At 50.5% G+C, this 14,757-nt stretch overlaps 1 protein-coding gene across 1 annotated transcript in view; it reads right to left on the bottom strand.

Annotated features, from left to right (window-relative positions):
- Positions 1-14,757, bottom strand: part of LOC311353826 (protocadherin-16-like) — a gene marked incomplete at its 5' end in the record, with an annotated part of 39,281 nt that overhangs the window by 16,215 nt on the left and 8,309 nt on the right. The window lies entirely within an intron of this gene.

Here is a 14,757-nt window from a genome sequence, read left to right as displayed (position 1 = left end):
TGGAGAAGGGCCCCTGGGTCTTCTGAGGTCTCCCCCCTTCCGGAAACAGCCCCGGGTCCACAGCTCCACTCGTTATCCCATTAGGTGGCTGCACGCCCTGGCCTCCATGGGGCCGGCGGAGGGCCCCCGGATCGGGGGGGGGGGGCCCCCCCGGATGGAGGTCTGATCGGCGCGTGTCCGCACGCAACACGTCGTATTTCCCCCCCCCCCCGGTCCGTCCCTCAGCCCCGCTGAAAGATCCCACTTATCAGACCCCCGTCCCGAGTGATCCACCAGCCGCTCCAGGTTGTTCTTCCATCTCAGTGGACTCCGTCCAGGGGTGGGAGGGTAGGTGGGGGGGGGCGGGGGGTGGTGTGGGGGGGGGGGGAGCCCCGACATTGATATACAAGTTGTGTAAAAAAAAAATATTGACAAAAAAAAAGCCCTGCTACCGCTGAAACACCTTCACCGTGGGGAACCAGCAGGTCCAAATAGTTTGCTGAAACCCGAGTAAGTGCAAGAAGGTTCGGAGTCAAACACCTACTTGAGTAATAGTCATTCGGAGCCACATCTGTTCTCAATCCGTATTTTGATATCATGTCACTTTTAATATCATCGCTCAGCCCCCGGGTTTAAGTGATGCCGCAGGATTTCGGTGTTCCTCCACGCGGGAACGCAGGAAGTTCAGGCATATTTGGCCCCACAAATATGCCGTCTTTTGTTTTTGTCGTCGTTAGAACGGCTCGCTCGGAGACCCCGTCGTCGACGGATCACGGCCCTGGCACCGAGAACAAACGAGAACCGGACCCCGGGGGGGGGGGGGTTAGGGGGGGGGGGGGTGGGGGGGGGTCTTCAGACCTCCAGCCAGTCAATCAGCCGCCCGTGTGACAGGCCCGTCTGGTAATTTACTCTGATTGGCCGAGTCAGTGTTGTGGTGGTAGTCCGGTAATGTCTTCCCCAGACCCGGAGGCCCGGTGTGGATACCGGGGTTGTAGGAAAACAGCAGTGCACCGCTAACATTGGTAGTTATTACTCTTTTGTAACCGCTCATTAGGTTTATTGTGATGAATGGTTTGGAACACCGTACTACCTAGATAGCCACATGTATAAAAGCAGTGTGCGCAGACACACACACACACACACACACATGTACACACACTGTAACAGCATGGTCTGCCGTTTGTTTCAGGCTGGCCAGAAAGGTGGTCGGTTTGTCGTCATGGTATCTCTCCATGGCAACCAGCAGTCCCAAAGGGGAAACGGGCGTCTGATTGAAATATGAATGTCTGTACTAATGTCCCGTCTGCTGCTGAAACAAACATGAATCAAACCCCCTCCGACCTGTCTGATGGGAACGCAGCGGTCTACACACTCACCTAGAGATCAATACGTCACAATCAATCAACCCTCTGAGGAACAATGGATGAATGAAGAGATCGAACCGGCTTCTCCTAACTTAAGCTTGGTCTTTTGTCGCGTTCAACCGGGGTGAAGTATCGGAGAGGATATCTTTATCCTGAGCAGCGGGACATTGTAAGTTGTCGAGGAGTTTGGAGTTTGGAGTTGATGTGTGTGTGTCTTTGGTCTAACAAAGACGTGTGTCTTTTGGTAACAGAAGAGGTCTGGTACGAATCAACATGTGAATCACAGCGCTGATCACTGGTCGGGTTATCGGTTTAGCTACGTCTGCATCACATGCAGATATGCTTACACCGTCACTTCCCACAGCGGTCCTCTGATTCACATCTCCCCACTAAAGTCTAACAGCTGCTCACGGGTTGCAATTACAGGCCTACCTATTTTCTCTCTTTTGCTTACCCTGTTTCCCGGACTCCTTCTCCCTTTCTCTGTCCTTTTCTCTCTTTCCCTCTCCATCCATCTCCTGCACTGACTCCTTCTCTCCATCTCCCTCCCTCTCTCTCTTTCCCTCTCCTGCTCCTCCTCCTCCTCCTCCTCTCCGTCTCCTTCTCTCTCTCTCTCTCCATCCATCTCCTCCTCCTCTCTGTCTAACTCTGTCTCTCCATCCATCTCCTTCTCCTCCTCCTCCTCTCTGTCTCTCTCTCTCTCTCTCCATCCACCTCCTCCTCCTCCTCCTCCTCTCCGTCTCCCTCTCTCTCTTCATTCATCTCCTCCTCCTCCGCCCCCCCTACTGTCTCTCCCACTCCATCCATCTCCTCCTCCTCCTCTCCCCTACCGTCTCTCCCTCTCCATCCATCTCATACTCCGGCCCTGTCTCTCTCGCCACGTGCTTGGTTGAAGCAGATAGCGCAGAAAGCACAGTGCAATTCCTGGCAGTACACTTTACTGTGGATAGGAAATAGTTTGTAGTGCTTCACTCCTTTTATAGAAAGGGGACATTATGGTCGGAAACAAAAAAGCAAAAATAATCAAAAAAAGCACAGAACGTTTCAGCATTTGCCTGCCGTTTGTCTTCAACAGGATAGGGCAAAGCCATATAACTAAATATGTCCAATAAGCCCCCAGAGCAGCAGTCAATGCCGCCACCACCACCAGGGAAATAAGTGTGGATTTTATGTCCGGTTGCCCTGTTGTTTCTGACACCGGACCATGTAAATGTATACCTCGGCTGAGATTAGGGGCAGTAAAGACATTATATGGCTGTGTGTGTGTGTGTGTGTGTGTGTGTGTGTGTGTGTGTGTGTGTGTGTGTGTGTGTGTGTGTCAGGAACACTTGTGTGGGAAGTGATCTGACTGGGAAGTAAGACTAACGTGGTGTTTTTTTTCTGTAATGTGGCTGGCCACGTTGGTTATTTCATAATGACTGAGTTTCGTCATTTTATGCTATGCTACTTGGAAGTAAACAAACCGTTAGTTATTTAGTAGTATTTCTGCCAGGGTACCACACACACACACACACGCACGCGCACGGGCGCGCGTACACACAGAGTAAAATGGAAAGCGATGTGGCGAGCCAAGGGGTGCCTTAGCTATACGGCACAAGCAGAACCGGCTCTGCTGTGTGTGATAGATATTTAAATCCGACTGACTGCGCACTCATTGCTTTCAACAGTCCGGAATCGGTCCAAGGAACACTAGCTCTATTTGTGGACATTGTGGGTTTATCCACACACACACACACTGGTTCTGGTTCTGTGCGCCACGGAGAACAAAGTGCGGGCCTGTGTGTCCGCCCAGGAGAGACGGGGCAACCCATCAACACACAAACACTGTCGCCACATCAGCCATCTAGACGCGTAAACATGGATGAAATCTGATTTATTTTCGATATAGGCCTGCGATACAATGCACTATTCACGGGTGCTCGTGTCAGCATTGCCCTGTCTCGGTTGATTACCCTCATCGATAACCCACACGTCTTCCAGCCCCACACACACACACACACACACACACACACACACACACACACACACACACACACACACACACACACACACTGAGGCTGTTCCCTGGCTGAACGAGCAGCCTCCCTCTCATTCCTGGTGGTCGCTATTGTGGTCCAGAGCAGAAGGTCCCCCCTTTTTTCAGTGTGTGTGCGTTGAGAATAGCGATCTGTCTGTCATTGCAAGGAGGTGTAGGCTGCTGCAGACTTTGCATGACCCCCCCACCACCACAATACACCGACACCTCTCGCACTGAGCCAAGAGATGCACGCCGTACCGTGAATGAATGCATCGCATGTTAATGATGTTTGATTGCCATTAAGCTGACTAGCCGCACGCGTGAAAGCGATTTGAAAAAGCATCGGGATGAGAAGAAATGATTTTACACTTACATTCATGTGAGCCTCTCCACCGCTCTTAACGCTGGCTCCCGATGCTGCCCGGGAACACCTTATCAGTATGCAACAACAAAAAAACGGCTCGTCTCTATCTAATCCTCCCGAAACGATGAAAACGAAGAAAAAAAAACACCCCTCCTAGGACGAATCTCGAATGAACCTTGCAACCGGAGCGATTCTCATCTGCATAGTATCCAAGATTATTAATTTGGGGAGAGAAAAAAAAAAAAAAAAAAAGAATACGGCGGTTAGGTCCCCGGATTTCTCTCCAAACGAGACGCTGACAAGCCGCTTTGTGGTTATCTCTGCATATCTCCGTCCTTTTCAGGTAAACAGGTCACAGTTCACACATGGATCCCAGCGGCGGACGCCGAAACCTTCACCCGGCGGCAGTAGCAGCAGCAGCAGCAGCAGCAGCAGAGAGGGGGCCGCCGTCAGAAGAAGAGGCATGCAGCAGCTCCCGGTGTCCTTTCTCTCACAACCAACGCTCTCTCTCCGCCTCACTCAGCATCCAAGCCGCACAGCCAACCTCCTCTGGTGTAGTGGCCAAGGCTGAGCTGCAGCAGAGCCTACCGTGGCGGCGTGTGTGTGTGTGTGTGTGTGTGTGTGTGTTGGAGTGTGTGTGTCTGAATGAAACGCGACACGGCTGCCACTAGGCCCAGCCCCCCTCCACTACTCCACTCCTTCTCCTCCTCCCGTCTCCGATCTGGGTTGCTAATTTATTCGACACGCGGGGAGCTGGCGGAAGGTTTTTGGAATACAGTAGGAAGCCTTTGGTGCCCCCAAGCTCTGATCGGGGGAAGTGGTCTCCAGACAAAAGGATGGTAGCGTCTGCACATACATAGAATCAACATAAGATCCCTTGTTATTATTGTGTGCAAAATATGTGCACTTTTATTTGCGCAAACCTGCCCCTTTTGTTTGAAATGCAATGGCGTAAATCAAGTTATTTTATTAGTACGATTTATCAAAGTCAAATGAAATGACTGCAAAATACAAGGTTCATTAAAAATAGATCAAGGACATTGCTAGACGAATAATTATTCAAAATGCCTAAAAGCAAGCTGCGAACCCACACATTTAGGCCCTCGCCGTGCCTCGCCCGGGCCATGAGAGTAACCTCCACAACTCCATCGTGCCCATTCCCCCCACATCAGCAAGAACAAACATCAAGTCATTTATCACTCTGCGAATTGTAGGTCACGCTTCCACCTGCACCGCTGGAATACAGCGAGGGAATATAAAGCCTGTGTGTGTGTGTGTGTGTGTGTGTGTGTGCGGTGATGTGTGTTTGTGTGTGTGTGTGTGTGTAGGTTGATGTGTGTGTGTTTGTGTGTGTTTGCGTGTGAGTATGTGTGTGTGTGTGTGTGTGTGTACATGCATGCTTGGGTGTGTGTCAGTTTGTGTGTTAGTATATGTGTGTGTGTGTGTGTGTGTGTGTACATGAATGCTTGGGTGTGTGTCTGTGTGTGTGTGTGTGTGCGTGCATGCGTGTGTGTGTGTATGAGTTTATGTGTCTGCATGTGAGTGTGTGTGTGTGTGTGTGTGTGTGTGTGTACATGCATGCTTGGGTGTGTGTGTGTGTGTGTGTGTGCGCACAGAGTTCAGACATTAAAAAAAAAGCGTGTCTCTGTTCTCAGGTGTCTTCTGGTCGTGCCGATCTATCTTTAAACTAGGGCAGAACATTCAACATTTCCCAAAGAAACCCACTAACTCGCCTTTAGATCCTGCATTCGGTCAGGAGCTTTTAAACGCGTTTCCTTTTCACCTGATTCAAACTCAGTTGGCTGCAGAAGGACAGAGAAGCTGTACCACGGGCCGAGCCTGCGGACAATAGAAGGTCTGTCTAATTGACATGTCTCATGTTGTTCTAGGCTTATATTTCTGTATAAACACCGCAGGAACAACTTAATGTCAGCCCTAACCTTTTACTGTGTTGTTGTCCCTGGGTTTTCACCGCAAAATGTTCAGAAGAAATATCTCATGTCTCATGATCCATAGCCCCTTGGGTTCGGATCAAAAGCTTTCCCCGACCATTTTTTCTTTTTCCTTCTCTCCTTTCCCAGGGGTGGACAACCCCCTTTTGGATTATTGTTGAGTTGATGGGAATACAGATTGCATTAAGGTAATGGCAATGGCATAGGACCAGTAAATGTACAGCGACTAAACTCAATAAAACCCTTTGGGTTAGAAAGTTAAACAAGGTTTTTCTCTGTGTGTGGATATTTAAGAATGTGGATGTGCGTTTGTATGTCTGTGTACGTATGCATCTGTCTGCCTGTCTGTCTGTGTATATATTTACGTATATTTACGTTTACGTGTGTGTGTGTGTGTGCGTGTGTGCGTGCGTGCGTTTGTGTGTGTGTTTATGTGTTGTGTGCGTGTGTGTGTGTGTGTGTGTGTTTGTGTGTGCACGTGTATGTGTGTATCGGAGTTACACACACAGTTTAAGGAGGACCAGATGACAGTGTAGCGACAGGACTGGGCCGGTTCCCCGCGATGTCAGAGACACACGCTAGGACTGACAGCTCACCCACATCCCCACACGGATAACTCTCCTCTACCCATCTGTGGCCCTCAAACACACCCACACAGAGCAGAGGAAGGAGGAGAGGAGAGGAGAAGTAGGAGAGGAGATAGAGGAGCGGAGATGAGAGGTAGGAGAGGAGTGGAGAGGAAGGAGAGGAGAGGTAGGAGAGGAGATAGAGGAGAGGAGGGGAGAGGTAGGAGAGGAGACGAAGGAGAGGAGATAGAGGAGAGGAGAGGAGTGGAGAGGAAGGAGAGGAGAGGTAGGAGAGGAGATAGAGGAGAGGAGGGGAGAGGTAGGAGAGGAGACGAAGGAGAGGAGATAGAGGAGAGGAGAGGAGTGGAGAGGAAGGAGAGGAGAGGTAGGAGAGGAGACGAAGGAGAGGAGATGAGAGTTATGAGAGGAGACAAAGGAGATGCGATAAAGGAGATAGAGGAGAGGAGAGGAAGAGGAGGCTATAGGGGAGAGGAGATGAAGTAGAGGAGATAGAAGAGAGGAGACAAAGGAGAGGAGATAGAGGAGAGGAGATTTGAGGTAGAAGAGATAGAGAGGAGATGTAAGGCGAGGAGACGAAGGAGAGGAGACGAAGGAGAGGAGATAAAGTGGAGGAGATAGAGGAGAGGAGATGTAAGGAGAGGAGACGAAGGCGAGGAGAGGAGAGAGAGGGAGGAGAGAGACCAAGAGAATCAAAGTTCAGAGTGCAGAGGAGACAGCACAGGAAGGACGGTAGAGGGGAGAGGCCAGGAGAAGAGACCCCAGCAGAGGACACAAGGCAAGTCCAGGGAAGATGGAAGGAGGCGAGGAGACGAGAGGAGAAGGCTGAGTCGTAGATGGGATGATGAAGTTTCTCCTATCAACCCGCTGCTCCCTCCCCTGTCTGTGATAACCCTGATCACCCCTCCGATGAGATCAGCCCCCCCCCCTTCATAGATTTACAGCGTGCACACCCCTACGATAAGCCTCCCGCCGCCGGACCCTCCACGCCCCAAACGTCAACACGTAAATCGTCTATATTTAAAGCGGCAATGTGCCACAATTCAACTCGCTTGCAGTATGAAAAAAAAACCTGGACATACCTGTAGTCTATGGTGCTGGGTATGGCTCCCAATGATGTCATCAATCAAATCGCGTCATAGAAGTGGTATATTGTACGCATACACAAAAATGCTGGCCAGCCCTCACCTCTCGATTTGTTTACACGAATCGTACCGTTGACTCATCCAAAGCCCCTCCCACTCCCCCTAAGCCCCTCCCACTCAGGCCTCCCAGCCAGCCGAGTTAAGCCAGGTCACGTGACACAGTAACACAGACAGTTGGACAGAGGACACAAACTCTGTTAGGGACTTTTTTTGATCATTCTGACTCATTGCGATATTTTCCTGTTTTTTTTTGTCATTGCAGCAAGTGGACATATGGTTTATGTTGGAACAAATGGACAGCCCTTGTCTCCCCTGGCTATATTTATTGTCTCTGTATTCCTTGTCTTAAATCCCTGTCTCTCTCACTCTCTCTCTCTCTCTCTGGCACTTTTTCTCTCGCTCTCTTTCTCTCTATGTCTCTCGCCCGGTCTAAGGCTTTCTATTTGTCTTTGTCACACTAATGTACACATGCACGGCGGAGACGTCTGACCACAGACCGTTGACGCTGATGTTAAATCCCACAGCCATGTTTGCACGTGTAATGTACTGAAAGCATTCCCGTCCCATCTCCTCACGGTGAGGTAAAAGTTCTAAAGCTCTAAAATACGCAAAACGTTGGGAGAGATCAACTTTCGGTCGTTTAGATTAATACGGCTCCTTCACCAGGTCTTATATCATCCAGTTTGGAATCGCCTCTTTCAGCGCTTCGTTAAAGACAATGGCATCGGAATACGGTCTTTTTCAACATCCAACTTGGAATATATTGACTCGTGAGGACAACCCGATAGTTTAGTGCTCTCCACGGTTGCTACACGTAGAGGTTTTATACCACCTGGCTCAGTGCACAGAGCAACAGACACCTGCTTCCAACGGATGGACGTGACGGAAAAACCTGGTGGACGGGATGGAGGAGGAGGAAAGGGCTGTTGCTAAGTTTAGCAGAATGGTTTCCCCCTCCACCCCCCCCTGACCTGATGAATCAACCATTTATATGGAAAATGTGTCCATAAAAAAAACACAAAGCCGTAATGTTCGTTAACTGCATTTCATAATTCACTTGCGGTTTTCTAACCTCCTTTCAAACCTATTTTTTTTTTGGCTTTGTTGTTTGTCGCTTTGACTTCCAGGAAACGGCGAGCCTTTGAGACGCGGCGTCAGGCGTTCCCCGGAGCTGTCAAAGAAGAAGAAGACACAGGGATGTTCTTCTATCTGTTCTTAAGAGAAACAAACAGGGGGTCCTGCGGAGCAATGACGTACCTCCCCCTCCACGTCTTCCCCCTGGCCATGTTCTCATCCTGCGAAGAAACAGATATATTCTAAGACAGGGTTAGGGGTGCGGGGTGCGGGGGCGGGGGTGGCGGTGGGGGGGGGGGGGTTTAGGTTGTAACTTATCTCTAATCGAGCGGTGATCTGGAGGTCGGGAGAGAGAAAACAGGAAGGCATTGGCCCCGGAATTTACAGTTTCTGTTCCGTCTCTGCGCCCGACGTTTTGCCTCCTATCAGGACGGGAGGGCTTCCAGAACACTCTGACGAGCTTCCTCCTTTTGTACCCTGAAGGAAGCGGCTCAGTCCAGCTCTGACAGGACAGGGGTGGGAGGGTGGGAGGGGGGGGTGTAAGGGTGGGAGGGGGGGGGTGGTCTCTGATAGAACTCCACAGGGCTCGTTATTGAAGACCCCTGTCCAGGATCCAGCTTTTATCAATCAATCTTTAGCCCCCCCCCCCCCCCTGTCAAAAAAAACAACGAGTTGAATACGAGTTGCGCAACAGTACCAACGAGTTGAGCAGAGGGTCTGAAAATGTGCTGTGGGCCCGCAACATTAAAAGATGACATGATGCTACATTTAAATGTTTTATATATTGAGCATAAATAACCCAAAGCCAGCCTCAAATCATTCCGAAATCCTGACACAAAAATATGAACGATATTGTAACTGATCAATAATCCAGGAGGATACTTCTCTTTTGCGTCAGATATCAGATAGATATTTCCCTCCCTCACTCTCCGTCGATGACATCAGTGGTTTTTTTTCATCCTCCTCCTTCTTCCTCCTCCTCCCGTCTCAAACTGTGGCTCCAGATTCATCTTGTTAGGTGCGTTACCGTACCTCCCCCCCCTCGGCTATACGAATCCATCTCTGCTTCCCCATACAGTCGTACCCTTCCATCTGTCACATGTGTTTTATAGGGTTAAAACACACACATCCGTGGGCCTTTCTAACCCGGCTCATCTGTTATAATTGGACAGTCTGGGATATGCACGCTAAGCCCCGTGACACACGCCTCACACTGATAAGGCATGATGCTCCATCAAACCGTCAAACGGTTGAGTAGCGATATCTTATTTATCGTTGGAAATTATTATTGATTTATCATTCGTTCGTTATTGCGGCACTGTGCTGAACAAGTTTGGCGCTCAGGGTTTTATTCCCTCTGCAGCAAGTTGGGAGGAAACTTTTTGTGTGCCCCTCTCAGTTACGTGTTTCAAGTGTCCAGGCTTAAAACAGGCAAGAAATGTATGAGAAAATATCAACGTTTTATGGCCGTACAGTGACTCCACGGTAACTTGCGACCACCACCTCCACCCCACCACCTCCACCCCCACCCGCCTCTCTCCACCCTCCCCTCCACCACCACCACCACCTCTACCACCACCACCACCACCACCACCACCACCATCTCTACCACCACCACCCCCCTCTCTCCACCCTCCCCTCCACCACCACCACCACCCCCCCCCGCCTCTCTCCACCCTCCCGACCACCACCTCCACCACCACCACCACCACCACCACCACCCCCACCCGCCTCTCTCCACCCTCCCCACCACCACCTCCACCCCCCACCTCCACCCCCCACCTCCACCACCAGTGAGAACATATACATCAACGCTCTCTGGCCATACAGTGCCCCCACGGCGACTGGTGTTCACAGTGACCCTTGTCGCTCATGTCAATCTGCTTCATTACACACGAGAACAAAAAGCTGGTGAAAGAGAACTCTCACAATGTGCTTCGACTACAGAGGGCCCTCGCAAACAGGAAGTAGCATAGCTGAGAACTTCCTGTATAACCCCATCCAATGGAAGGTGTGTAACGCAGGCCACAGGAGTCTCCTGACTCCTGACGTCGTTTTGTGTGTGTGTGTGTGTGTTTTGTGTGTGTATGTGTGTGTGCGTGCGTGCGTGCGTGCGTGCGTGTGTGTGTTTTGTGTGCGTGCGTGCGTGTGTGCGCGCGTCGCCCCCCTCCTTCCTTCCTGAGCCTCCTTCTGCCCTCGCTTCCGCACGGCACCGTGGGAAAAACGCAACTTGTGCCTCATACAGCTTGTTCTCTCACTCAGCGCACAAACACAGACACACACACACACACACACACAAAGCAGGACAGCGGGGGGGGGGGGGACAGATTCAACGGCTGTTGTGTGTGCGATGTTTGTGTGACTCACAGGGAAATCACATTGCGCCGCACCGCGAGAGCGTAGCAACGAAAATGTGCGACAAGTGCTTCTATTATTGGCGCGAGCGACAGATTGACTGAGGGCAGTGGAGCGATGGGTCTGGTTCTGCAGTGCCTATGTGTGTTACGGAGCGTGATGGCAATGGTCGCGCACTGGGTTATGTGATACGCAGTACACATAAATATATCTTTATTAGGGGTTGAGGGGTGCCGTGGACATAGTTTCAACTTGACCCATAGAGAGGGCCATGGCAGAGACCACACACACACTCACGCGCACACACACACACACACACACACACACACACACACACACACACACACACACACACACACACACACACACACACACACACACACACACACACACACACACACACACACACACACACACACACGGGTAGTGCAATACTACATCCAGAGAAACACACATAGGATACAAGGGTACTTCACACACAAAGACCCATCCTTCCTTTTCCCCTAAAAATCACTCCAGTCGGAGAGGACAAACACACACACACACACACACACACACACACACACACACATACACACACACAAACACACACACACACGTGCGCAAACAGACGCACAGCAGCCGTCGACAGTGCACGTCCGCTCTGAACTTGGCCCTGACACGGGGGCGAGGAAGAGGAAGAAGGGTGAAGGCGGAGTGCGTCGTAAGGAGATAAGACGGTTCCTCACACCGCACATTGTCAATCGTCCACTTCCTGTTTACTGCGGCCCTGAGGTTCAGTCCCTGGAGGGGGCGGTCGGGCCAGCCTCCACGGATCCTCCTGACGGCCCCTGCTATCTCGTCCCATCTCATTATTGGTCACCAGGGGGTCCTGTTGTTGCAGAGCTCCGATTGGTCGAGGTCCCTGGTCGCGGGGATTCCGATTGGCTGAACTTTAATTGAACTTTGGGTCACTATAATATAGCGCCATGAGGGACACGAGTGTTACGAGATGCCTCTACTGATTTTTTATGAATGCAATTTAGATTTTGGTTGTTTAGAATTCAATTTCATTCGGATAATTATATAATAGTTATGTTATGTTGTGTTGTTACAGTGGACAACAACCACAACAAGAAGAGACAACAATGCATGGCAGTAAAATGGAGATATAGGAACGACATTATCAAGCAGTAACCCACAAATTATTATAACATTTGGACACTTCAGGGGGTCTGGAGTAAAATGGAAAAGTATAATGCTCCTTAATGACAGCACGGGCTGCAAGGTTGCATTTAGTCTTTTATGACACAGTAACTCATGTAGCCCGGGCTATCTTGGATTCAGAGCGCAGGAGCCATGGACCCCATGGGTCTGGAAAAAGCCCAAAAAACAATTCAACCTCAGCATCTTTCAGCGGCAGGTCGGTGGCCAGCACTTGAGACGAGGCCAACGCTGCAACACCGAACTGTCTGCTCCGTTTTATACGACCAGCTACTTATCTAGTAGTATAGTGTTTTGGTCGAGTTTCTAAAAACGGTATTTTCATTATCCTTTGTTTGTTTAAAATGTACACAGTAGCTTTTAAACAAAGATTATTCCTAAGATGTGTTCGGTATTAGGCGGCAGTGGGCGGCGGCGGCTGCTGCTACAGTGTACCACACACAGAGCGGTGGGTCCCAGTGTTTACAGCGAGGGAAAACGTCTCTGAGCAATGAGACGGATTAGGAGCCGGAGACTCTGAGGCTCCAGCAGAAGATGTTTGGACCCGACTCACTACATGTTGCTTCAGAGAAGAAAACACACACATGTGTGTGTGTGTGTGTGTGTGCCACGGTTTGCAGCGCTTATAACGTTTGGAGAGACCCCAGTTTGGGCCTGACTGGGATTCAGCCCGAGTGGCTGAGATGCTCTATAAAGGAGCAGGAATGTGTCCGCTTCCTACATAAAGTTTTGCGGGATGGTGTTATAAACACGGATACGCGATGTGCTCGTTTTTATCACTTTGGCGGAGAAGACTCTCCAACACTCTCCCAAAGACTACTAGTGCGCCCATCTCGATTTAAGACAGAGAGGTGATGAAGTGGGAACGTGCAGAACTCTTGAACTCTTGTAATTGCTGTTCTTTTGAAAAAAGAATAGAATCTGATACTTTCTCCAAAAGTATCAGAAAAACAAATGTGTTTATGGGCTAACAATTTTGCGTGCTAACAATGTATATTTGAAATATTGAACGGAGTCGGATGGGTCAAGGGGAGTGGCTATTAATTAGGCTAGGCTTTGAGTAGCCGCTTTGATTGACACATTGGGAGCAGGCTACAGTGCTGATGAAGCTACGTTGCTCCAGCTGAAGCTACATGTTGCGCTTCACTGATGTAAACAGAGAAGAACTGTGTTTAGCGAGGCGCAAACACTGTCGGCCGGTTGCTGTGGATTCACTTTTTCCATCCGCTGAACTGAACAGTCAAAAGAACAACAACAGTCATTGTGTTCCTTTTGTTTACTTTGCTCCTGGATTTGAATTGCAATCTAATTGGCACTGGTTGACCTCGTCTCCATCCGCAACCACTGACGCCTCTCCCACCTCCACCACCACCGACCCCACCTCCTCTCTCAGCCCCCACCACCACCACCAGCCCCTCTCCCACCTACACCCCCACTGCCTCCCCAACCTACACCACCCAAACCCCCCCTAACCTCAATGACTACCTCCTCCCCCAACCCCACACCGCCTGCCGCACCTCCATCACCACCTGCCCCCTCTCTCCCACTGCCTCCCCAACCTACACCACCTAAACCACCCCCTCCCCCCAACCTTAACCACCACCGCCTCCCCCACCTTCACCCCCCCCCCACCCCACATCCACCACCACCGACTCCTCCAACCTACACCGACTCCTCCAACCGACCGACACTGACACACAACCTACAGCGAGTCCTCCACCACCACCACCACCACCCTCTCCCCCGCTGCCGCTGCCTCCACTTTGCGTCGGTAATTAGGGTGCATGGGAGGTATGTGTCGGCCTGGAAGCGAAGACACTCCGAGCTATTGTCCTCCGGTGCGGGGGGGGGGGCCCCCCCGATGCTCCGCCACGGGGGCCGTAGAATCAGACCTCCACGGGGCATGTCCCTCTCGTCATGTGAGCGGAGCGGAGGGGAGAGGAGGAATACCCAGAACCGACCGCCCCGCCCGTTCTTCTGACCAATGAGGGCCCGGCACGGAACGGTAGACAGGGAGGTAATTGGAGCTAATATGAGGAATAGGCCCTTGAGTACGCATGTTTACACAGATAACAAGGGCCCTCAGTCTGCCCCGTTTGGACGGGGTGGAGCGCGGAGACACTCGGGAGCCACCGGCGGCGACCAGGAGGAACCCGGTCACGGGTTCGTTTAGGGAGTCGGGGCAGGACGGCGCTGTCTGTAGAGGCGTCTGACGGTGTTAGCTCGAGGTTAGTTCGTTCAGCCAGATGTCTACTTTGACTTCACGTTGGATCAATCCAATCATAATAATGTGAACCATGTGCAGACGCAGGACAGATAGCGTGACATTTGAAGTGGCGACAGTGGCAAACGAAAAACTTGAATCGTCGCTATTTATAGTAGGCCTATTATCTTATTATTATCGTCAGATTGTGAATGTTGCCGTACCATTAATAAAAAGTAGGAATTTAATTTACAATGTTTTGTATCTCCAATGCATTGTTTGGTTTATTCATACTTGCATAGTGTTTATTTAGAAACGTGTTGGTTGACAACAAATGTTGTATTTATATTTTTGCAAAAAGTAAGCCTAGGCAATAACCCTTTATGTTTCGCGTTTCATTTGATTCGACTATTTATTTACAGAGTCAGTATGAAATTCAAACACCCAAGTAAGGGATGCCATGATGAAATTATAAAATACAAATAGATAGATTCATAACGTGCCAAAACAGCCACAA

This window comes from Micromesistius poutassou (assembly GCF_964030765.1).
Source record: "Micromesistius poutassou genome assembly, chromosome: 10".
NCBI lineage: Eukaryota > Metazoa > Chordata > Actinopteri > Gadiformes > Gadidae > Micromesistius > Micromesistius poutassou.
Note: the sequence above shows the minus strand (reverse complement) of the source record. Positions and strands in the feature narration are given on the sequence as shown.